Raw genomic sequence first — 26,889 nt, 5'->3', positions numbered from 1 at the left:
TCTCAGAGAATATTCTTGTTCAGGATGGAATTCAAATAAAGTACATTTGTTTAAAATGTGTAAGTGTGCTTTTACCTTTTATATAAAAAGCTCTAACTTCAGTCACATGTGTATATATTTTTTATTTCTTCTATACTTGCAATAAAATATGAAAGATGACTTTTTTAAATTAACATGTATTAACATCCCTCCCTTCTCCTATAGTCTGCTGTCTTATTTCTCAAATTCCTCATGTCAATGAAGTCATATGATAATTATCTTTCTCTGATTGACTTATTTTGTTTAGCATAATACCATCTAGTTCCATCCATGTCATTGCAAATGGCAAAATTTCATTTTTGATGGCTACATAATACTCCATTGTATATGTATACCACATCTTTTTTATCCATCCACCCGTTGATGGATATCTAGACTTTTTCCATAGTACAACAGATGATTTTTTGATATTGACTTTCTATAAAAGACCTCTACAGACTTTATTAAACATTGTTTTGGAATCCCGAGAAACATTTTTCTCAATTAAAATATGTGTTAAACCTCTTTTCATAGTGACAGTGAGCTCTAAATCAATTATTTAACAAATTCTACTTCATAGTTTAATCAATAATGTCATTTTAGGAGGAAAGTTGTTTATGTTCTATGTTCTTTTTTTTATTTTAAAGATTTTATTTATTTATTTGACAAAGATCACAAGTAGGCAGAGAGGCAGGCAGAGAGAGAGGAAGGGAAGCAGGCTCCCTGCTGAGCAGAGAGCCCGATGTGGGACTCGATCCCAGGACCCTGAGATCATGACCTGAGCCGAAGGCAGCGGCTTAACCCACTGAGCCACCCAGGCGCCCTATGTTCTGTGTTCTGTTCTCTTATTTGATTTCCTAATTTTATAGCAGTGATTATTTTTATACTTTGAAATATATGAAAGAACTTAATTTCCTGAGGAAAAAAATAGAATTCCAAGATGCATCTCCTCACTAGGGAGGAATGAAGTGAGAGGTAGAATGAAGGAGGTAGAAAATGAATTTGACATGAACAATGAAATAAAAATGAAGGATTGGTTTCATAGGGCTTATACATCTTAATTAGGAGGGAAAAAAATTGTACAGAATTCAAGGCTAAGCTAAGCTAAGCTAAGACTGTGGACTCCAGAAAGTAAACTGAGGGTTTTAGAAGGGAGGCATTGGGAGGATGGGTGAGCCTGGTGATGGGTATTAAGGAGGGCACGGACTGCATGGAGCACTGGGTGTTATATGTAAACAATGAATCATGGGACAGAATGTCAAAAGTAATGATGTACTGCATGGTGACTAACAGAACCCAATTAAAAAAAAAAGCCGAAGCTAAAGCATACTCTAGTTCTGAAAACTTGTTAAAATGTACTCATATTTTTCAAATTTTCTAAAGGTTTTCCTATGTATCTATCTATATACACACTCACACACACACACACACACACACACAGATACATACACGTGCACACCATAGGAAGATCTCTATACACATATGCACATTGGTAGTCACTCTCGCACACATTATTCTATGCAAGGGCACATAGATGCTATCTATTCACAGTGTGGAGGGAACAGGAAGGACAATATCATGCTGTAAGCGGAAAGCAGCAGTGATGACTATAGCCGGAGACATGATTCAGAGGTGCGGTATGCAGGTACTTGTTTGGAACAGCCCAACCTTTAGTTCTATGAGGAACATCAAAGCTAGAAAAGAGGGAGTTGAGTTGTCCTTTTTGAAAATGAGTGTTTTTTGCTTCCTGTCACATTGACCTGATAGTGCCTTAGTCTTGCTGAGTCCCACTAGGAAGTTTAGCTGCTTGAAGTCAGGATAATGTGTGCTGGACAGGTAAGTGGGGCTTCAGTATAGATCTGGGTATGACTCACTCTAGTCCCAGGGATTGTGCTTAAAGAGCTGGGCAGTTTCTTTGTTTGGGGTCCTTGTATCCTGGCACAGATACTTTATAGTTCTTTAATGGTACTTAAAATGACCTTCTTGTGTTCCCTGTATTTGTCATGTCTTTTGGCCATTTATTATTGAAAATGTTTTCATTATTATTACTGTTGAACATTTTGGTTTACACACACCTCATCAGATGTGGCAAAAAGTCTAGACAAAATGCAATTATTAAGCCTTAAATTTCTGTTTTCCCAAAATGTCTTAAAATACATTTATTAAAAATAAATATCTGAAAGTCAAGGGCTGTAAATAAAACCCTTCCAAAAAATAGATAAAAATCACTCTCATTCACAGACCTGTACCCCTGGGGATAAAAATATATGTTTATAAAAAATAAAAAATTAAAATAAAAAAAATCACTCTCATTCATAAAAAAACTGATTAATCAGGGCTGCTTTTAGAATCATTTTAGCGAGGTAAATTTTTCACAGGTATACGTATGTATTAGAATATATATATATGCTGGTAATTGGCACTACCACCCAAAAAGAGGGAGTTGTTTTTGCCATTAAGTATGTTAGGAAACATTATTTTCATGCAATATATGCAAAGGGACAAAAAAGGGATACAATAAAATTTCTTATGAAAGTGACCAAATTATTAACTAAATCTCTTTTAAAAAATCATTTTAAGTAAATAGTCATAGGAAAAGCAAGAACATTAATATAGTGAGGGATACACTGCATGTGATTGAGAAAACTGGAACTGATTTTAATTTTACACATTTCCATTAGATGTCTGTAGTATCTGTCAGACTGTCAGAAAAGATATTTATCTATCTAGTAGTTGTGCAGAGAATAGATATCTAGTCTGCATTCCTGAACTACTAATGAGACCAAGTTTCATTTCACCCCACTGAAATCAACCTTGATTTTCTTTGGGGGGGTTAATCCAAGACTTCCATGGCAGTTTCTAACAAAAACAAATTTAAAATCAACCTCAAGAATATCTTTTACTGACACTCTAGTGCTTGTTGTTCTTACTTTAAATTTTTAAGACTTGTCTCTAAACTTTTCTTGGTAATGTGATGGACAGATAGAGATAATTATGAGTAACGGGCTTTTGTTTTTCCTTGTTAATTAACTGAGAAAGCTTTACAGAATCCTGCCTTTAGATTCTGCCTCCTTCAGACTAAAAAATAAATGCCTTATGGGAAAATACAAAACAATAATTGAATATCTGGACAACATTTTAAAAACTTTTTCTTGTTTGACTTTCTTTCTTCAGTATAAGCCATATAGAACTTTCATGACTGCAAGAACTTTATATAGATCTCCTACTGTTTTTCAACTTTCAAACATCCAGAAGTTTGCACAAACAATAGAACAATGCTTGGCAAAATATTTTAATGCATGCTTGCTCTTATGGTGTGTCCATTAGTGAAAGTCATTGACTGAATTATAAAACACTGTCTGAGAAGCAGCCTGACATGAAAAACAGTGAAGACTTTGAGAACAATTCATTAGTTGTTATATTTTGGATCTTCCCATTAGGGGTTGAGTGATTTTAGGCAAGTCACTTGCTGTCGCCGACCTTCCGCTTCTTCGCTAGAAAATTGAGATTAGAAATAAGACACTGTCAGTAATTGGATATATGAGGCAGGTTACCAGAAAGAAAGGGATGATATGCTCACAAAGTTGAAGGTGGTTTAATGAAGGGACAGTTTCTAGAACTTTGGGCCAGGAAATCAATAGGGAATGGTGAAGCACCAGGCATAGCAGCAGCAATAAGCCTAAAAGGGCCAGAGACTGTGTGAGAAGGCCCCTGGACAGAACCTGTGGGCTTTGGTAGAGTAACACAGCTTCTGCTAGACCACGGTGAGGTAGACAGGAAGCAGGGGAATAACTAGTCTACCCTGTGCCCTCCTATGGTGCTCTAATTTCTGTCTTGTTTCTTCCATTGGCTGAAGGCAACAGGGAGTTGCAGACAAAATAACCTGAACGATGCAGTTGATGATATCCTAGGGCCCAGCATACCCAAGAGAAATACACCCTATGGGTGACATGCATTGAGAATAGGCATCACATTTACTAGCATGTGTTAAATATCCACTCTATAACAGGAAGGATGGAAAATCTACTAACTCTTCTATCTTTGTTGCAGTGAAAATTGGTCTTCAAATTTTTAATAAATTTCACACATGTATATTGGTCTTTTATGGTATTTTTCCCCCTTCAGTGAAAATCAAGATAAGGGGCAACCATTTCATGGTTGAGTTAATGCCAGGGCAGAGATTTAAAACAAAACAAAACAAAACAAAACTGCAAGACTCAGAACAGAAAATAACATCAGCAGAGCCAAGAAGTCAGAGCCAGAGAAGGACTGGGTAGAAATCTCTTCTCTAATTTAACTTACCAACCTAGTCCTTCTAGACATCTGAGTTGACTCGAGAGCTCAAGACCTTTGGGCACTTAGATAAAGTTTTGGAAGAACACTGTTTGGGTTTTATGCAAAAAAAAAAAAAAAAGAAAAAAGAAAAAAAAGAAAAGAAAGTTTGCTGAGGCAACCTCAGCCAAGTCATTAGAAACAAGAAGAACATACTCGACATTTGGATTAAAAACAAATGATAGCCATCATAAATATATATTTTGGGGCACTAAATTATTCTACAGTTTGTTGGAAGATTGAAAAAGTAAGTGCTGTCTCGGCATCTGTAGTGACCCACAGGCCGCGCCATCTGTCGCTGCCATGCAGAGTTAGCAAAAGTAGGGAACAAAATTGATTAGAGTCCTAGAGTATGGCAAATGGGCAGAGGACATCGAAGTTTTGCTTGTAAAACAACAGCAGGATTCCAGGTCAGAGAGAAGGGAAGAGCAAACAGGAATAGCAGCAGAATCGAGTAACCAGACAGAATGAATCAAGTCTGAGATCTGAGCTCACAGGGCAACAGGAGCAGGCAGGAGAATGGGATGCATATATCCTAGGGCAAGTTGCACGTAAGTGGCCCGTGTTCTGCAACAGGCATGGCATTGTCGAGAATGTGAAGCATCTGAGATTTCACCTCATTTAGAAGCTACAAAGTAGGGAGCAAGAACTTTCTGGATGCTGGCAGAAGACACAAGACTTCTGGGTCAGGAACAAAGGACTTCGGTAGTCACGATCCAGCCAGCAACATGAGTATCAGCATATTTGTGTCAGTGTCCTTTGACCTCAAATCTCATGTGGTGATATGAATGGGTCCAGTGGATGTATACACGGAAGTGGTGTTGAACTTGGGAAACACAGACCTCTTATTTTGGGCAGAAGCATGCTCAGCCTTTGCTTCAGAGGGTGGTACTCTGTCTCTAGCCATTGGCCAGACAAATGTCTATGAAAAGACCATTCACAACAAAGGACAGTTACCACCTCACTAATATGACATGCAGAAATGCAAGAGATCTGTGTCCCAGCTTCCACGGCCTGTGGAATCATAGATGTGTAAATCCAACAGTGGCATGTATTTGAACATGGGCGTGTGTCACAGATCATAATCCCTCTCATAAACCCGACATTGGTAGATATTATTATCAACATAAGGTATGAAAAACAATTTTCTATAATAATTTGTCTTTGCTCTTATAGCATTTAAATATTATACGTTATAGATGCAAAATGAAAGAGAAGACTTAAAAAAAAAAACCTTAGCAGTTGAGAAGAAATGAATGATTTATTACTAGCTGACTACTTCTATCTCAGTTAAGGGAGGAAGAAATGCCCAGGAAGCATTCTGGGGGAAATTATGATGTCTGTAACGTCAGACTTTGGACACAAATCCCCATACAGTGACAATTGTGTTAATTTCAGATGCTGTCTCTTTACTTTAACCCTATCCAATCTTCCTAAGACCAGTGCTCCATTCTAAATTGGTGCCAAGCCAAGTCCTGTTTTATCACACCAGACCTTCAGAGCAAGGCCCTCGGAAGCCGAAGGAATCCAAGAGTACTCACAGAATGAACTAAATGAAGAGAGCCCTGAGATGATGATGCTTATGAACACACAGACTTTATTCCAAGTGTTACCAATTTTCAGGCTGCTCCTTGGGATTGAGCATCCCCCTGGTTCTCACACTGGTTTTTAAAAATCACATGACTTTTCAGCTCCTAAAAATCAAAAGAATGTGGAGTGCCTGGGTGGTTCAGGCAGGTAAGCATCTGACACTTGATTCAGCTCAGGTCTTGATCTCAGGGTTGTGAGTTCAAGACCCACGCTAGGCTCCAGTCTGGGTGTGGAGCCCGCTTTAAAAAAACAAAACAGAAAAATGTGTATTTTTCTGTATTTATTCAGAAGAATACACCCAAGTAACCAATTTAATAATTAAAAAAAAAAAAAACAAAAAATCTCTTGTGTACTTGGTTTACATGTTTAGATGGCAAAATTTATGGTTACACAGTCTGGTAAAACTGTGTTTTTTTTTTGTTTTTTTTTTTTTTGCTTGGTGACAGAACCCATCACTCTCTACTGTCCCTTAAACACTGAGGCTTAAGGTCAGTTAGCATTTTTCTCACACTTAGGCTTTTTTCTTATAGCTACACTGCATAGTAGAAATCTCTTCTCTAATTTAACTTACCAACCTAGTCCTTCTAAACATCTGAGTTTACGAACTCTGCTTTATCCTCTTTTCTCTTCACTTTGAAAAGCAATCACTGGTCCTGCAACTAGTAGTGGCTTTTACCCTGACCTATATACTTAGGATTGGGCCAAAACATGACTTCATGTTAGAGAATGAAATGAGGCCTCTACCTTCCAGTGATAGAACTTAGGCTCTGGGGGCTCCTGGGTGACTTAGTCACTTAAGCGAGTGACTCCACATTTCTGCTCAGGTCATGATCTCAGGGTCATTTAATGGAGCCTTGTATGGGACTCTGCACTAGGCACGGATCCTGCTTAAGATTCTCTCTTTCCTTCTCCTTCTGCCTCTCTCCCCAACCCTCTAAAAAAATAGAACTTAGGCTCTGCATTGATTTTAGGCTGGACACACTTGGATCTGCACTTTTAGTGAAGAATCCAACAGTCATAATGACAGTATTTTTGGATTTTCATCATTTTTCAAGAGATAAGTACTTTTCTCACAAAGAAGAAATACTCCCTCTGGCTCAGAATCACTGTTTAACTATTGAATGAAAATGTTAAGAATCCTTCTGACATGCTTTTTTGTCTTATCTTCCTCTGTTTTTTTCCACACTTTAGATGTAGTAACAGCCATGGTTCTATCATTGTCGTTCTGCTGTGTCCATAGAGTGAGTGGGAAGCTTGGGATGGAGCCTGGACTAGCTTCACTAGCTGTCCACCCACGTCACATCTGTCCTTGGCCTTGAGCCTGTGAGCCAATTTGAGGCACATTATACCAATGCTTTTACTCTTAGTTCATGAAATGCTTGGCCACATCAACATGCCTTGTTATAACCTCCCACTGACATGTTGATGCTATTCAGCTGATTATGTCTTTGCTACAGAATTTAAATTTAAACTAGAACAATAATACAATAATTACAAAATGAAATCAGCAGTATTTACATCAGAGTAGTTGCCTGTCAAGATGAGACAAAGAAGAAAGCTGTATTTTGATGACTACATTATGCCAGTTTGGAAAATTTTAAAAATAATCCTTAGATACAATGAAATGTCAAGATAATTCAGGGCATGTGGATCAGTTGTAAAATCAAACTTTAATTTTAAAATCAAATAATTATTATTATTTTTTTCTTTTTCCAAGTTTAACAACAGATTTTAAGGGCTAAAGCCCATGTTGGATGGATGGGGGTGTAGTGGGGGAGTCAGAAACACCACTCAAGACCAGAAGGTGGCAGCAGTGAGCTAGGATTAGTAAATTTCTTGGCACCTCTCTTCTAGAAAGGGTAGTGGCTCAGCCAAGAGGGAGGGATTTGGCCAGCGCCAAAAATATAGACCTCTAGCCATGTTTGGGAAGCCCTGAAAATCAGAGAATTTTGTGTTCCACTAAAAGTATTAAGACTCATGAAGGGGCAGTGACTTTAGATTGAGCATCCAAGGGCCGGAAGTCAGATGGAAAATGACACACTAAATCATTATGTTAATAGAACATATGGTTGGTAGCTGACTTTTAAACCCCATATTAGGCCTGCTGGTTTTTAAATGCCTAGATATCTCTCTATGTTGTATCTTTGGAAGACGGAGCCATGATTGATCATTAATAAACAATATAAAACAATCTTTTCTTAAAATTCATGGATCAAAATTCTAAATATTTTAAAATATCCAAGATAAAAATTTGTTAACATCTTCCTGATCTGTACAGAAAGATACTATCAGAAACAATATGCAGCATTTAGGGGAGGGAAAATGAAGAAAAATTGGTGATAGTCTTCTAAAGAGTACAAACATAGGAAAATTAAGTTTATATAATGGCATAGAAGAAAATCAATTTACTATGTCCCAACATGACAAACATCATATTGTCCTAAGAAGCAACTGAATATATCTCCTATCACTTGAAAAAGTGTTTCTGAAGTTGAAAATTGAAATAAAAGCAATTTCTATATATTAAGTCTATTACAAACTCTATTATAAACTATTACAAACATGAGGAAAGCTTAATTGTACAATAAGAAATAATTCAAGAAACTTCTTCACAATGCAAGTTGTCTAAAGGAAATATTTGAACAGGAACACAAACATTTGCATGCAGCAGAGATTAACCTTAGAAAATAAATTGTTTACTAAATAAGTCATTTGTTTTTCTATGTTTCTATTATAATTTTTAGTGCAATTCTTTGTCCACAGCAGATGGCAAATATATGCTTGATCATATAACTGTGTTAAAATCAAACACAAACAGAAACCAGATTTGAAAATTCCTTGAGCAGACAATAGCTTAATTTATTTTTTTCTGTAAAACAGCCGGTGCAAACTTAACCTGAGTCACTTCTTGCTTATGCGTCGGAAAACCATAAGCAAAACTTAAATTTTTCTCCAAAATTGATATGAGGTACACATTAACCAGTTCCCTTTCATTAAAAAAAAAAAAAAGAAAAACTTAATATTTGTAACCAATCAGCAGTGACCACCTCCATGCTATGTACCCTGTTTTATAATAATCACCTCAGAGGCTCATCCCAAGTTTTGGTTTGAGTGCTCCTGGCCTGTAAAGTGTCTTTTTGGTGTGTGCACAATAAACTTTTACTAGTGCCTCAGAAATTCATTAATTTTACTTCTCTCTCTCTCTCTCTCTTTTTTAACGTGAGTTTTACAAATTTGGCAATTACCGGTGCTATCACAGCCTTTCCCTGGATTATCCATTCCTAATGCGGATGTAATGCGATTGGGTTCAGTGAACTTTAAATGGGTTCAGTTATATCGTAAGAACTTTACCAGAATTCTATGCACTTTGAAATACATTATGTGAGTTCATCTTTTTTCTGAAATAGATAATATTATTCTTTGGTTTTAAAATAAAGATACTGAGATTTACCAAAGTTAAGCAATTACCCTAATGAAAGGAAGACGAGACCCTGATTGTGTGGATTTACAGGAGGTAAGCCAAAAAGAACATTAAACTTCTCAACTTTGGAAAAAGAGAGCATGGAGAGGAGAAAGAGAGAGACCATCATTTTTGAGAAATTATACATTCCTGATGCTCTTTCAAAGCCAATAAGAACCTCCTGAAATTTTTGCCTGAGAGTTCTTTTCCTCTTTTTTTTTTTTATTGGATTCTATTGGAGGCATAGCCTGAAACATGGCACAGGTAGTTTATTTGAAAGCGATTCCAGGAAGCAGAAGTAAAGAAAAGAGTGAGACCAGGAAGGGAAAAGGCTGATAAGGGTGAGTTGTGAACTGGGTACCACTGCGAGCAAATGGCATTGACTTCTTCTGGGGACCTTCTGAGAAATCATACAGTATATACTTTCTAGTTTTTTCTCAAATTATCCAGTAAGTCGTTTTTCCTTTAGGGTAAGGATTTCCTTAGGGGCCCAATCCCCTGAACTTCTGGGTTATGCTTTTGTCCTCTGGGTGGTTGACCTGACTTAATGATGGAGAAAGAGCTTAGGCAATAAAGCAGACTCCTTGTGACCCAGAAGTAATAAGCTGGCATGTGCGTGCCACAGACCGTGACAGCTATGCTAAGATCCAATGGACTGAGAAGGTAAGAAGGGGGCACTGCAAGCATCTGCTATACGCTACAGTTTCACTTTTCTTCCTGACACTGATTTCCATGAGATTTTATTCATTGAAAACATAAGGCGTTAAGTAGGAGAGCCACACAAATGAAACATTAGGTCTCATGACTATTTGCAATTTTCAAATAATATCTTCCTGTGATAATTTGCATTTTGTGCTGGTTAAGCATACAACCGGGAAATCATATGCCTTTGAAGAAAAGGGTGAGCTAATAAATGTAATATGCTCACCCTTTCACTTTAAGAATAAAGCATCTTGATACTTTACATTTAAAGAATTATCAGGGATAAGGTCCTTGGATAGAATTTGTTCAGTGTGGAAAATATTCTGATATTAGTTAAATATTGAGAGGGAAATAATCTGAATTAACAAGACTGCCATTGTATCTATAATATTTCTTAACTCTTAAAAACATTGGCAAGCAGGGGCGCCTGAGTGGTTCAGTTGGTTAAGCATCTGCCTTTGGCTCAGGTCATGATTTTGGGGTTCTGGGATCAAGGCCACATCAGCCTCCCTGCTCAGGAGGAAGCCTGCTTCTCCCTCTCCTTCTGCCTGCAGGTCCCCCTACTTATACACTTTCTCTCTCTGTGTCAAATAGATAAATAAAATATTAAAAAAAATAAAACAACCACTGGTAGGCAGAACTTCTTGGTGATTCTTATTTTAATAGTATGAGTTTGAATTAGTACAACAAGTGATATGCATAGTCACTTCAAAATATTTGGAAATTGTTTATATTCAGTAGGCTAATAAAATTCCCTTATTATATTGGAATATAAATATTTATAAATTCTTTATGATATTTAATATTTTAAGAAGGGACACACATCCAAATTAATGGATCTGAATAGCAGGACAGTTTTACTTTGCCTTCTGCCTTGGTGAAGAGACCTGGCAATAGTGGAAGTCATATATTATGTGAGCTAAATGGATTTTTTCTAGAACCATGTATTGCTTTTTGACAATTCATTTCACAACATCACCACCATGTATTTCCAAATTGAGTTATAAGGGTTTCTCAACAGCATACATTTTTAACCAGCTGAGCCACCCAGGAGCCCCTCAACAGCATACATTTTTATGGGAGTTTTGCCACTTCGGTTCTACACTGTAGTGTTAGCTTCTTTTTTTTTTTTTTAATATTTTAATTATTTATTTTACAGAGGGAGAGATCACAAGTAGGCAGAGAAGCAGGCAGAGAGGAGGAAGCAGGCAGACAGAGGCGGGGGAGCAGGCTCCCTGCTGAGCAGAGAGCCAGATGTAGGGCTAGATCCCAGGACCCTGGGATCATGACCTGAGCTGAAGGCAGAGGCTTAAACCACTGAGTCACCCAGGTGCCCCATTAGCTTCTCTTTTTAAATCATCAGTAACTCTATCCCTGCTTTTAAAACATCAGCACTACTTCAATAATATTAGAGTCCAAATAAATTGGTAATAATAACTCTTGCTTTGGTATCATGCAGATGTTTGATTCTGTTTCCAAAATGTTATGTTTTCTCTATTCAACTAACTATCACAATATACTTTTGGGTTAGATAAAGTTGTAATTCTTTAGTTAGTCAAATATATATGTCTGTGTGTCTAACATATTTCATAATGTTTATAGCAGTTTTCATTAATATAAAATCTTAGGTCAGTTTGAAATTAAGTTTGTAAAGAATATAAACAGTAAGTAGAAAAAGCAAAATATTTAGATTTTTATTTTCTATTTTTAATTTAGTTTTTAAAATATTTTATTTATTTATTTGTCAGACCTTGATCACAAGTAGGCAGAGAGGCAGACAGAGAGAAAGAGAGGAGGAAGCAGGCTCCCTGCTGAGCAAAGAGCCCGATGCGGGTCTTGATCCCAGGACCCTGGAATCATGACCTGAGCCGAAGGCAGAGGCTTTAACCCACTGAGCCACCCAGGCGCCCCAAAATATTTAGATTTTTAAACATCAGCATAAAAACCCACGAAAATAAGTACACATTAAAATTAGAGATAAAATGAAAAGATATTAAGGTTAAAGACAAGAGCAACTGAGGGAGAAACCAAGGGAATTACTAGAAAAGCATGTAGAAAAAAAAATGATAGAGCAGTAAAAGAGCTAGTATTATATTTGTGCCCACAACAAAATACATTTCACCAATGAAAATAAATAATGAAACTGAAAACAACTGTATTTTTATTCAGTTATATTTGATTTATTCAATGGCCAATAGTTTATATTATACACCAAATGAAGCACTGTTTTCTAACATTGTATCACTTAAAATGAATATTTGCCCAATTTGAAGGGCATGTATGGGATGAACTGACTAAAATACAGGCTACAGGATGTACACAAAACACACTTTGTGGAAGCCAGTTAACATCAGGTAATATTAAGATAGCATGGTGGGATGTGGAGATGACGATTATCCAAGCTAGACCAAACAGAATAATACTAATAGGTAAGAATATTTACGTCCAGATAGAATTCATCCCCCAGAGCAGTTAAATCTGAGATGATTGCCATCAAACTTAGAAAATTTATTTGGGATAGACTGACACAGTGTAATGTATATAAAATTGGTTTTTGTTTAAGTTTACTTTAAATGTCTTCCAAATAGCTTGAAAATAAGTAACAATAACAGTCCCATTTAACTGTCGAATTAACAGAAACATGGCATATGTATTTGATGCCCAAGAAAGGGAATACAAAGAATAATTTTGAATATGGTCCTTTAAAATTTACTGATGACTTTCAGTTGTGGTTGTTGAGTGACAACTGGGCTAATTCTCATTGGTGGCAACTCAGCTGAGCATGTTTCAGGTGTTTGTTTGTTTTTTAAGATTTTATTTATTTATTTTAAAGAGATCACAGGTAGGCAGAGAGGCAGGGGGTGAGGAGAAGCAGACTCCCCACTGAGCAGGAAGCCTGATTCAGGGTTCAATTTTAGGACCCCGAGATCATGACCTGAGCTGAAGGCAGAGGCTTAACCCACTGAGCCACCCAGACACCCCTGTTTCAGGTGTTTGGTAGTCACAGATGTTTGTTTATCGAAAAATGGTTAATATACATATTTTTAGGCATGGGGTAGATCAACTCTTTTATTTTAGATATAAGTTGATAGGAAAAAAAAGAAGATATGGCGTGTACAGAGAAAGGTACTGAGAGGTACAGGAGCTGCTAGTGTGTAAGGCTGTCTGTCATATTTGCAGGCCATCATGGGAGAAACATATAATGGAGAATTTTGAAGGAAGGAAGATTGATGCCAGTACCAACCACAATTTATTTCAGAAGGGGAAATTCAATTTGCAATGCCTCAGAAGTATAAGAGGGTTATGTGTGGAAATTATGACTCTTATCATTTTTTTAAGGTTTTATTTATTTGAGAGAATGAGACAGAGAGCAGAGCAGGGGGAGGGGCAGAAGGAGAGGGAGAGGGACAAGCAGACTCCCTGCTGAGTGCAGAGCCTGACATGGGGCTTGATCCCAGGACTCTGAGATCATGTCCTGAGCTGAAATCGGACACTTAGCCAACTGAGCCACCCAGGTGCCTCATGACTCTCTCTTAGATAGAAAAATACAAGTAGATAAGATAGAGACTAAACATGAATATTAAAACCACAGGATAGAGTATTTAAATATCATATAGTACATTATTTACCTAAAATTGTGAGTGCTGAAACGGTCAAACTTCTGGGTTAAGAAAATGATTCTTGGGGCGCCTGGGTGGTTCAGTTGGTTAAGCGACTGCCTCAGGCTCAGGTCATGATCCTGGAGTTCCAGAATCAAGTCCTGCATCGGGCTCCCCCATGAGCAGAGGGGTCTACTTCTCCCTTTGACCCTCCCCTCTCACTCATTCTCTCTCTCAAATAAAAAAAATCTTTTAAGAAAAAAAAAGAAAGAAAGCGATTATTTTATTGTGTACAAAAACATAATAGCATAAGGCATTTATTAAGAGTATGTGCATATGTGATTTCATTTTAAACAGAGGCAATAGAAAGTTTATTTTCCTCTCTAAATATTTTCAAAGAGATAGTTGGCCCACTGCATGGGGTACACACAGGTGTCGGGGAACTATTATCTAAATATTTTAAATGTGTAGAAACCATGCAATGCTAAAAGATAGGTAAAGATTGGAGAGATGGATAAAATACATATTTTAGATTTTGTTTCATTTTAATAGGGTTTGGAGGATTCAAGAGGTCATACATAAAAGATTAAAACACTCATAATAAAGATCTTGTCTTTATATTTTGAAAATATCGTTTGATTATAAAACTGTGTGCCAATTTAGGAACATATTCACTTATATCTTTTATGTGAAATACTGCATTTCTTTCTTAGTAATGTTTCTCTTATGTTGTCAGGGTCATTAAAAGCATATTCCAAAAATGTTGACACTGATAATGATACCTATCATTTGTTTTGTGCTGATTTAGTCTAGATCCTGTTTTGATTTTTTTTTTCTTTTCCTTTATATCATTTGGCCTCTAGAGAACACATACAAAACATTTACTGAAGCGTGAAGAGATTAAACAATTTCTTTTAAAATGTTCAGCTAATAAATTGTGGTTCAGGAGTCCAGCCTGGGGTACCTGGCCGACTCAGTGAAGCAAGTGACTCTTGATCTCAGGGTTGTGAGTTTGAGCCCCATGTTGGATGTAGAGATAAAAAAAAAAGAAAGAAAGAAAGAAAGAAAGAAAGAAAGAAAGAAAGAAAGAAAGAAAGAAAGAAAGAAAGAAAGAAAATGTAGAGACCTATACCAGATACACTAGCTTATTCTAATTTCTACATTACCTGCTTTGATTTTGGACAACTTATCAAGACCTCTCTTAATGTCCCTCAATATAATTTAAAATAAATTACAGAAAATTTTACATTCATAGCTGTTATTAATCAAATGTTTCTTATTTGCTACATATGGACATACCTCAGAGATATTGTGGATTCAGGTCAAGACAACATCAGTAAGGTGAATATCACAATAAAGCAGGCAATTTTTTTGTTTCCTAGTGCATATAAAATTTGTTTACACAACACTGTGGTCTATTAAGTATGCAGTAGCATTATCCCTAAAAAATGTACATGCGTTAATTTAAAAATACTTTTGCTGGAGCACCCTGGTGGCTCAGTCATTTGGGCATCCAACTCTTGATTTCAGCTTGGGTCATGATCTCAGGGTCATGGACTCTAGTCCTGGGTCAGTGTAGAGCCTGCTTGAGATTCTCTCTCTTCCTCTTTCTCTCCCAACTCTCCTCCCCCCTACTCTCTCCTTTTCTATATAAAAAACAAACGACAAAAAAAAAAAAAAAAAAAAAACCAGAACACTTTATTGCTAAAAAATGCTAACCATCATCTGAGCTTTCAACAAGTCATAATCTTTTTGCTGGTGGAGGGCCTTGTCTTGATGTTGATGGCTAATCAGGATGGTGGTTATTGAATGTTGGGGTGGCTGTGGCAATTTTTTTTTCTTTTCTTTGTTTTTTTTTGTTTTGTTTTGTTTTTGTTTTTGTTTTTGTTTTCAAATTTGAGTATAGTTGACACATGTTATATTAGTTTCAGGTGTACAATTTGGTGATTTGACAGGTTTACATACTATGCTATGTTCACCACAGTGTAGCTACCACCTGTCCCATTACATCACTATTACAATATCATTGTATTCCTTATGCTCTGCTTTTTATTCCTGTGACCTACTCATTCCATAACTAGAAGCCTGTCCCTTTCACTCCTCTTCACCTATTTTGCTCACCCCCAAACCCAGTCCTCTCTGCCAAACATCAGAGAGGATGTCTGTATTTATGGGACAGTTTCTTAAAATAAGATAGCAATAAAGTTCATGCATTGATTGACTATTCATTTCACCAACAATTTCTCTTTAGAATTTTGGCATTGTAGCCACAGTAGAACCTCTTTTAAAGTTGGTGTCAACCCTTCCAAACCCTGCCACTACTTTATCAAGTTTTTGTAATATTCTAAATGCTTTGATTACCTCAGTAATCTTCACAGTATCTTCACCAGGAGTAAGTTTCATCTCAAGAAACCATTTTCCTCACTCAGCCATTTAAAGGAATTCTTTATCCACTCAAGTTTCATCATGTCATTGTAGCAATTCAGTGACATCTTTAGGCTCCACTTCTAATTCTAGTTCTCTTATTATTTTCACCATATCTTAGTTACTTCCTCCACTGGAGTCTTGAGTTTTGAACTCTGGAAGTAATTCATGAGGGCTGAAATCAACTTCTTCCAAACTCCTGTTAATGTTGATCTTTTGAACTCTTCCTATGAATCATGGATTTTTTTTTTTTTTTTTTTTTGGTCTGTCTGTTTGTTTGTTTTGTTTTAGGTAGACTCCATGGCTAGCATGGAGCCCAAAGTGGGGCTCTCATGACCCTGAGATCAAGACCTGAGCTGAGATAAAGGGTCAGATTTCTTAATTGCCTGAGCCATGAAGGCATCCCTGAATCATGAATTTTTTAATTGGCATCTAGAATGGCTAATATTTTTAACTGACTTTGCCCAGGTCTATTAGAAGAATCACTATATATTGCAAAAATGGCCTTACAAAATGTGTTTCTTAAATAAGACTTGAATGTCAAAATCACCCTTGATCCATGGGCTACAGGATGGATTTTGTATTAGCATCATGAAAACAACATTAATCTCCTTGTATATCTCCATCAGAGGTCTTGGGTGACTGGGTGCATTGTCAATGAGCAGTTATAGTTTAAAAAGAACCTTTTCTTCTGAGCCATAGTTCTCAAAGTAGGCTTAAAAAATTCAGTAAACCATGTTGTAAACAGATATACTTACATTGTCAGGTAATCTAGACTTTATTGTTCCATTTATAGAGTGCAAGTAGAATAGATTTAGCATAATTCTTCAAAGCTCTAGGAATTTTGGTCTGGTCAATAAGCATTGGTTTCAACTTCAAATCACCAGCTACATTAACCTCTAACTAGAGAGTCAGGCTGTCCTTTGAAGCTTTGAAGCCAGACATTGACTTCTCTGTAGCTATGATGGCATCTTCTTCCAACAGAAGACTGTTTTGTCTTCCTTGAAAATGTATGGTTTTGTGTAGCCACCTTCATTAATTATCTTAGCTAGATCTTCTGGATAACTTATTACAACTTCTACATTAGCACCTGCTACTTCACCTTGCACCTGTTATGGAAATGGCTTCTTTCTTTAAATCCCATACACCAACTCCTGCCAGCTTTAAATTTCTCTTATGCAGTTTCTTCACCTCTCTCAGCCCTCGTAGACTTGAAGACAGTTAAATCCTGGGTAAGGCTTTGGCTTAAAGGAATACTGTGGCCAATTTTTTTATTCTGTCCACACCACTAAAACTTTCTCCATATCAGCAATGTGGACATTTCACTTTCTTATCATTCATGTGTTCAGTGGAGTAGTGCTTTTAATTTTCTTCAAGAACTTTTTCTTTGCACTCACAACTTTCTAACTCATGCAAAAGATGTAGCTTTGAGCCCATTTCAGCTTTCAACATGCATTTCTCACTAAGCTTAACATTTCTAGGTTTTGATTTAGAGTGAGAAATATGAGACTCTTCCTTTAACTTGAACACTCAGAGATCCTTGTTGAATTCCTAATTGGTCTAATTTCAATAGTGCTGTCTCAGGGAATAGGGAGGCACAAAGGGAGGGGGAGAGATGGGGAAACAGCTGGTTAGTGAGTGGAGCAGTCAGAATACACATTTGCCGATTAAGTTTGCCATGTTATATGGGTGTGGTTCGTGGCACACCAAAACAATTACAAGAGTAATAAGAAAGATCACTTACCACAAATCACCATAGCAAATGAAAAAGTTTGAAATCTTGCAAGAATTACCAAGAATTGAGACGTAAAGTGAGTAAATGCTGTTGGGCAAATGGCACCGATAGACTTGCTCATTTTGGGGGGCCAAAAACCTTCGCTTTGTAACAAACACAGTATTTGTGAAGCACAACAAGGTGAGGTATGTCTATACTGTATAAGCTCCTTATATTTTTTTACCTCATATAACTCTGCTAGATATAAAAATGTCCCAAGAAAGACAATGAATTCATCAACCGTACTGGGCAAGCCTGATTTGTCAGCACCTTGAACATGGAAGAGTTAGGAAAACATCAAAGCTAAAGTGTGGATATGATTCAGCCCAAACCATTTATCTGTTTGTTAGAAAATTGAGAGAGGGTGATCATGCCAGGAGTATAATATTATATTGCATTTGGATCACTTTTGTACAATTTTCATAATTACTCCTCAATTAGGAAGATTATCTGTGGGAGACCATATTTCTTAAGTATTGTGATAAAATAAAGTACACACATAAAATACAAAAGCTTTCAGTACTAGCCATTGAATTCTACTTTCCATATTTTAAAAGCTTTCACATGCTTTTAAGTATTTAATTTGAATATTCTCAATTTTGACATAAGATACCTGTGGAAATTTGTAAGGAACAATGTGATTTATTTTTTATTTGGTAGGTTTTGCTTTACACACTTTTTGTATTAATTATACACTTCTATAGGAAAAGAACAAATCACAGAAATTCTGATTTAAACTTCAATTTCTAGTTAGCTAAGGCATATTTGAATAGAGCCTAATGGTCTACAGCAAAAGATTGCTTCTATTGTCCTATGTTATGTAGACAAATAAATCATTAACTTTTCAGTTATGACAGTTTTCAGATAAAAATTCCAAACAGTTTTGGGGCATCTGGTAACTCAGTTCATTAAGCAACTGCCTTGGCTCAGGTTACGATCCCCTTGTTCTGGGATCGAGTCCCGTATTGGGATCCCTGCTCAGTAGGGAGCCTGCTTCTCCCTCTCCCTCTGCCATTGCCTCTGCTTGTGCTCTTCTGCTGTCTCTCTGTCAAATAGATATCGGGGAGGGTATGTGCTATGGTGAGTGCTGTGAATGTGTAAGACTGATGATTCACAGACTTGCACCCCTGAAGCAAATAATACATGATATGTTAATTAAAAAAAGAATGGTTAAAAAAATCCAGTTTTTATAGTTTTACTTACTTACCTGATATTAAACATAAGTAGAAACCTTTTTATTACTTGATGCAATCAGGGTAGAGGCTATAAATGAGTAATTGAAAACACATAATATTTAAAGCAGAGAATCATTTAAAGATGTCTAAGATTTAGATATTTTATTCTAATTTAAATGAATAACTGTATATATCTATCAGTATTTTGATTTTGGCCTGAGGCCTTTTATTTGAATAAGAATATTTCAACTGGATATTGTCTGATCTTTTCTGCCCTACCCACACCTCAAGTGCAACTAGTTTGGTTTACTTATTTTTTTTTTAAGATTTTATTTATTCATTTGAAATAGGGAGAAAAAGAGAGCAGAGGGTGTGTAGAAGTAAAGCATTTTTCTAGATTTTACTTTTTTTGCCCTCTGCTAGTCTTTTAAAATCATCTTTCTCGTAGAGAGGGAGGTAAACCATAAGAGACTCTATGGAAAAGGAACTGAGGGTTGCCGGAGAGGATGGAGGGGGTGTGGGTGAGGGATGAGCTAAAGGGATTATGTCGATTAAGGAGGGCACTTGTGATGAGCTGGGTGTTAAAGGTAAGTGATGAGTCACTGAATTCTACTCCTGAATCCAATATTACACTATATGGTAACTAACTGGACTTGGAATAAAAATGTGGAAAATAAATAAGTAAATAAAATCATCTTCCTCACATAATTCAATAGTATTTTAAAACCAAATTACTTTTTTTTTTCTTTTTAATAATTTTTTATTTTTTTTATAAACATATATTTTTATCCCCAGGGGTACAGGTCTGTGAATCACCAGGTTTAAAGAATAAATGAAAGAAGATGGGATTGGGAGGGAGACAAACCATAAGTGACTCTTAATCTCACAAAACAAACTGAGGGTTGCTGGGGGGAGGGGGTTTGGGAGAAGGGGGTGGGAAAACCAAATTACTTTTTATCAGTTTTTTCTAAAGAATTTCACTTGGTTTCCATAGAAATAATAACTCACTTTTTGTACACACATTTAACTTACTTGTGTACTATTTATTTGAATTATTTAATAAGTTAATACAAAAAATAATCAATACTACTTGTCAGGTAGTGAGCCTAAGAGAACTGAGGAGAGCCTATCAGCTACTCTCTTTCAGACGGGAGGTTTTCCGAAGGGAATAGGAAGTAGCTATTAATCTCCACAGTTAGGAGAGAGTAGGTTAGGAAGAGAGTAGGTTAGGAAGTTTTTGGTGCAATAGTCTATGGTATTAGATGGGATCTGTATGTGGAGATGATTCAGAAAAGTCTATACTCTATGCCTGGATAATGGCGTAGACTTCAAGCTGGCTTCCCCATATCTCCTCTGGTGAAGCCTTAGTCTCATCCACTCAGCAGCCAGTATGCGCCTGTTAAAGTGAAAGTCAGATCATGCCACTCGGCTATCTCAAGACCCTTCAGTGGTTTCTGTCTCACTCAGCAACGAAAGCGATAGTCCTTAAACTAACCCATGACATTTGACAAGATTTATTTCTTTTCACCTCTCTAGCATCGTCTCACCATTGTTCAGTCTTCTCTAGCTTCACTCACCTACTTGTCCTCATGTGTGGACACAAGCTCCAGCCTTAAGACCTTTGTTCTGGCTGTAGTCTGCTAGGAATGTTTTTCCTCATATATCCACAGAGCTCATAAATCTCACCCTTTCATTTCCTTCAAGTTTTTGGTAAAGGGACAGCTTGTCACTGAAAAACTGTCATTGGATACTCTACCTAAACTTATACCCATCTTCCCATTCTAAAATTATTCCTAGCTCTTCCCTATTCAATTTTACTTTTCAGCACTTAATATAATCTATAACATACTATATACTTTATTGAATTTTTTGCTCATTGTCTGTCTATCTTTGGTCCATTATGGAGGTATTAATCAATATTCTATTTTTTTATTTTAATTTTTTATTTTTTATAAACATATATTTTTATCCCCGGGGTACAGGTCTGTGAATCACCAGGTTTACACACTTCACAGCACTCACCAAAGCACATACCCTCCCCAATGTCCATAACCCCACCCCCCTTCTCCCAACCCCCCTCCCCCCAGATATTTGCAAACGACATATCAGATAAAGGACTAGTGTCCAAAATCTATAAAGAACTTAGCAAACTCAACACCCAAAGAACAAATAATCCAATCAAGAAATGGGCAGAGGACATGAACAGACATTTCTGCAAAGAAGACATCCAGATGGCCAGCGGACACATGAAAAAGTGCTCCATATCACTCGGCATCAGGGAAATACAAATATTCTATTTTTTAATAGAAGACTTTCAGATAAAAATTCCAAACCAATAGATTTTTATAGTTTTACTTAATTACCTGAACTTATACATAGTTGTGTATTTTTTTAACTGCTTTTTCCTAACATCTGGAATAATGTCTGGGACATGGAACATACACAATAATATTAGAGGAATGAATGAACAAATGAATTTCATGTAACTTTATTAATCGTGCCCATAAGTTGTATAAGGTATATGAATTAATTTATAATGAAAGGCAAACACCTAATGGAAATTCATGCTCTTCAGATAGATTCTGGAAAGCAGAATAAAAGACACTATTCACTATAAATCTATTGTTATACTTCAAATAGGCAGTTCCCTCTATTAATTTCTGTCTTCTCAAAGATTTCCTTTCTTTTATTCCGACCAAAAGGAAAAATTGTACCCTAGATGTTATGGGGAAAAAATGGTCTTGGAGTGGGCCTAGTTGCCAGTTTTGCAGTTAATACTTTGAGTGTGGCTCAGGAAGCCTCTGGTCCACTTTGAGATTCTCAGTTGTTCTTTGTGAAATGAATAAACTAGGCATATTGAATGATCCCAGTTTTTACCATTTTTTATTGTTTACTGAGATAAGTATAGTGATTTGCAGCAAGAAGGCAGCATTGTGGGCAAGCAGGTGAGTAACACTGTGAGACTTACTTTTTTTTTTTTTTTTTGTGGGACTTATTTTTTAAACAGATCACTTGTGGATGCCTGGGTGACTCAGTTGGTTAAGTGTCTGCCTTTGGCTCAGGTCATAACCCCAGGGTCCTGGGATCAAGTCCCCACATCAAGCTCCTTGTCCAGCAGGGAGCCTGCTCGTCCCTCTGATGTTCCCTCTGGATCATCCCCTAGATGTTCCCCCTGCTTGTGCTCTCTCTCTCTCTATGATAAAGAAATTTAAAAAATCTCAAAAAGTAAAAAATAAAAAGATCACTCTAGCTACTCTGAAAAGATTAGACTGAAGGAAACTAGAATAGAGCAGATGGATGGTAAGAAGCTACTGCAGTTGTCCAAGTGAATGGTGATGGTAGCTGGGGTTCAATAGATGGAAATAGATCTTAATGACATAGTCAGCCTTAAGCAATATGTTGACATAGAGCTGACAAGACTTACCAATAAACTAGATGTGAGGTATGAGGGAAAGAAATGTCTGAGAAATTGCCATATTCTGAGAGAATAATAGTAGTAATGATAATGTTCATAATCATATACATAGACCAATAGAACACGAAGTATGAATGGTGAAAACATACGACAGCTTCAGTTGCCAACATGAAGACATTCAAGGTAAGGTCAGAAAAGGCATTGTGGAAGAGAGGTCGCCTAAGATGAATTTAAGAATGCAAAATATACATATTATGAAGTTGCAATTAAATGGAGAAGAATAAGAAGGTTAGTGTTCTAAGTATAAATCAAAGCACTAGCAAAATTTTGGAGTCAGGAACGCATGTTCCTGTATTAGTATGCTCCGGCTGCCATAACAAAATATCACAGACTGAGAGGCTTAAACAACAGAAGTTTATTTCTCAGAATTCTGAAGGCTGGGAAGTCCATGATCAAGGTGCCAGCAAGGTCCGTTTCACTCTTAAGTTTTTTTACTCCTAACTTGCTGCTAACAGCCTTCTCACTGTGTATCCCATGACCTCCTTGAGCATGCATGGGAAGAGAGAGAGCTCTCTGGAATTTCTTGATCTTTTATAAGGAAACCAGTTCTATTGGATTAGGGCCCATCCTTATGATCTCACTTAACCTAATCACCTTGTTAAAGGCACTATCTCCAACGTAGTCACATGGGGGTTGGGCTTTAACAGATAGATTTGGATTGGGGCACACAATTCAGTCCATAGCAGTTCCCTTCACACTTTGTGGGCTACACAGTTTCAATAAATTCAGGCTTATTGGATATTTCTCACTCATTATGTTTAATGAGATAGAGCTCAGGGCCCCAGGACTATCACACTGCACAAATCCAGTAAATACCATTCTCTTTACATTACTATGACAGTGACACCTCTAGAACAGAGTGCATGCGTCTGAAGTGGCCTTGCTGGAGAGGGATAGGACACCACCACAATAACTGACATACTTCTGACAATAACTCAAATACTTCTAACAAGATATGCAAATATTTTGTTGACATATTCAGCTCAGCTTAACTAAAGGAAATAAATCTGTGTGACTAAGGGCTGGTTTAGTCATAAGATATTATTAAGCGTGGCTACTACTACAGAGATTTCAGACTAGAGTATGAAAACAAAAACAAAAACACAGTATCCTTTTCTGGTCTTAGTCTCTCAGTTCTGTAAGTTAGGGGCTAAAATCTCAAGGTACTGGTGTGTTTGACTAATTTTCCCAAGGTAGTCCTGCTGAAATATACCTTTCTTATCTGTCAAGTCCCTTATATCACCCTTAGGGAACGAATTTCAGGGTACTCTTTTTTTCCAGTTGTAATAAACCCATACACTTTGTTGTGTGTCACAAGTCTCTTGTCTTTCTCCCATGTGGCTAGGTGCTTTGTATAAAGCTCATGCTAAGTTACACCACAGTAGACATTCTGCCAGCACACTTAGGTTATTCGCTATTTATTCTTTCAAATAAATGAGAATTAAAAATAAGAACATAACAAGACAAAACACAGAACATAAAAAGTCCATCGAGCATATCAAAATACCCAGGAAGCTCAGCTCTTCTGTACTGATTCTCTTTGACCTTTGGGATAAGCATCCTGGGGTTGGCTCCAGGCTGGTCTTATAAACCAAAATTCCCCACTGACAGCATTAAGCAAACCTAAGATACAGCTAGTTGGAAAACAGAATAAACAGTGGCTTTCCTCAAAGGTCCAAAGTAATCTATAGCCCAGGACATAGCACAATCCATAGCATGTACAAACTAAATAACGATTTTGACAATAATGGTTAAAATAACAAAGAATGACTTGCAGTTGTTGCAAAAATTCTACCTGAGTTCTTTCCCTCATGGGCTAAAACCTGTTTTATAAACTCAACCTCTTTTAAGATCTCACCTCTCTCATCTCTTTCTTTTCTTTCTTTCTCCCTTTCCTTTTTTGCTTTTTAAAAATAATATTCTGTGTTAGTTTTACCGCTTATACTTTGTATTATGTTTAAGATTTATTTTCTATAATTTTTACCCATTTTTAGAACTGTGAAATATGGTACAGATAAAATAATGTATGAATACACATATATAGCTGAAAAGTTAATAATGAAAAATGACTTCCCCAATGCTAGGATAGAGAATAAGCACGTGACTTGTAGCATAGAATACTCTGAATGCCCCTTTCTGCATACATCTTCTTCCATTTCTGAAGAGAGACCACAATCCTGAATCATGTGCTAATCATTTCTCATAGTTTTATATCTATGTATTTATTTTAGACAATATATTGTTTAGTTTGCATAAACATATGTTCATTTGAATACTATCTACATACTTCTTTTGTTCTTGTTCAATATATTGTTTAGTTGAAACTTATGTAATAGAAATTGTGCTATGTATACTTCTGAGTCTACCTTCTTTGGCTCAATATCATGTTCTTGAGATTCATCCATGTTGATGTGTATGGATTTCAATAATTTTCAGTAATTTATGAAGCCATTGTATTATTCTACTACATTTTTCCCCAGATCTCCTCAATAAGAGGAAGTTGTAGTCAAGACTGGACTTCAGACTTTGACAATGAGGGATCAGAAAGAAACTGGTTTGATCTTGGTACATTTCCACTGGACCTGGGCTGTTGTTATACAACAAGAAATGTTAATATCATTTAGGAGGTATGCTAAATCCATGTAATCCTATTTCTGTTGACCCACAGAGCCCTCAGTCTTATACCACAGGATAAGACAGACAATAAGGAGCCATTCCACTTCCAAGTGTTGCAAAACAGTGTCTCCTCCCCTGAGACACAGTGGCAATAGTAGTGGTCATCATAGGGACAGGGCAACCATGCTCAGTGAGGAAGAGCTCTCATTGTCAGCAAAAGCTATGGCCTGGTGACATGACATGAGGAAAAGTGGGATAATTAGTGCACGTTTCTGAGTTTCCATTACCAGAACCCAGAAAAATTCATAGAAATGGCTGGTAGTAACACTAAAGGAAGTTATGGCGTCTTTAGGAAACCCACACACTTTTATTTGCTGTCCACTAGACTATTCTCCAGCTACAAACAAACAAACAAAAACAGAAACAGCACTAGGTATTCTGAACTTAATCTTCCACCGGTAGAAGGCTTCAAGATGACTGACAAATTGAGAAAGCCTGAAATGCTGACACACTGAAGGTAGGAAAGTCTCGATTTAGAGTACAAGTGCTCATCCCAAAGTTTGCTCCATAGACATTTAGATGCAAGAGAAAAGATCTTGGAGCTTTCAGTAACATAAACCAGGCCTCAAGCAAATAAATTCTATTTGCTATCACTGAGCAGCTTATTTTGAACTTGAAGCAAGATAAATTTTTTATCAGGAAAGTTGAAATCTTATTTTTGCTGATCCCCATAACTTTCTGAATTACATCTTAAATTCAACTTTATATTCACTTTAGTGTTAACCCAAAATGTTAGTGTTAACTAGTAACATCAGAAATAGTTTTCTGCTACATTTGGTAACAATTCCAAATCTTTTTTTATAACTTTCTACCAATTTAGAAAACACAGCAAATAACACAATGGCAATTCTTAAACATTTCTAAGTAAATTCCATTTCAAACAGGTTTCAAGTCTTCTAAATAGCTTGCAGAAATGGAAAATCTAATGCCTACCCCACTCTCTTGTATTCTGTGATGGTATACACGTTTAACACATAGAATAATAAAAAATATTTACTTAATTCTAAAAATATTCTAAATAATAATCAATTTCCTAATAAAAATTTATCTGCAACAAAACTGAATTCAAAAGCAACTTAACCCCTAAAATGACAAGTATATTATACTTCCAATTAATATTCTCAACCTTGCCTGTACACTTACTAATTAAATGATGATGGTCTCTAAAATCCCTCATCCTTTTTGTCAAAAAGACTGTTCATTCAAAATCATGCAAAAGTTAGCTCCTTAGTTGCCTAGGGAACTGCAAGATCCAATAGCAATTTCAAACTAAAATTGAAAGAAAAACCCTTCCCTGTTTTATTTAGCAGTGTGCGTTGGATGGAGGATGTGAGTAGAGTTCCTTTAGCAGGTTTTCTCAAATATCAAAGAAAGAAACAATATATATGAACTCTCTAGAACTCTATGTCAATCAGGTCCTATTCAGTGATGAAATTAACTTTTTATTATTTCACCAACACAGTAGAAGTTTTAAACATAAATCAACTTCCCAAGACATTTCCTTTTTCTTTTTTTTTTTTTGCAAAATTTTTCTTCCAGCATTTAATATTAAAAAATGTAGCATTACTCTTTGCCAGAAACTCAACAATACAGTGTCTTTCCATAAGTCATAAAGATTTACAACAAGATATCTGTGTGCAACCTGGATAACTGACAAAAGATGG

The sequence above is a fragment of the Mustela nivalis genome, assembly GCF_964662115.1.
Source record: "Mustela nivalis genome assembly, chromosome: 4".
In the NCBI taxonomy this organism is placed as follows: domain Eukaryota; kingdom Metazoa; phylum Chordata; class Mammalia; order Carnivora; family Mustelidae; genus Mustela; species Mustela nivalis.
This window is presented reverse-complemented; position numbering follows the sequence as displayed.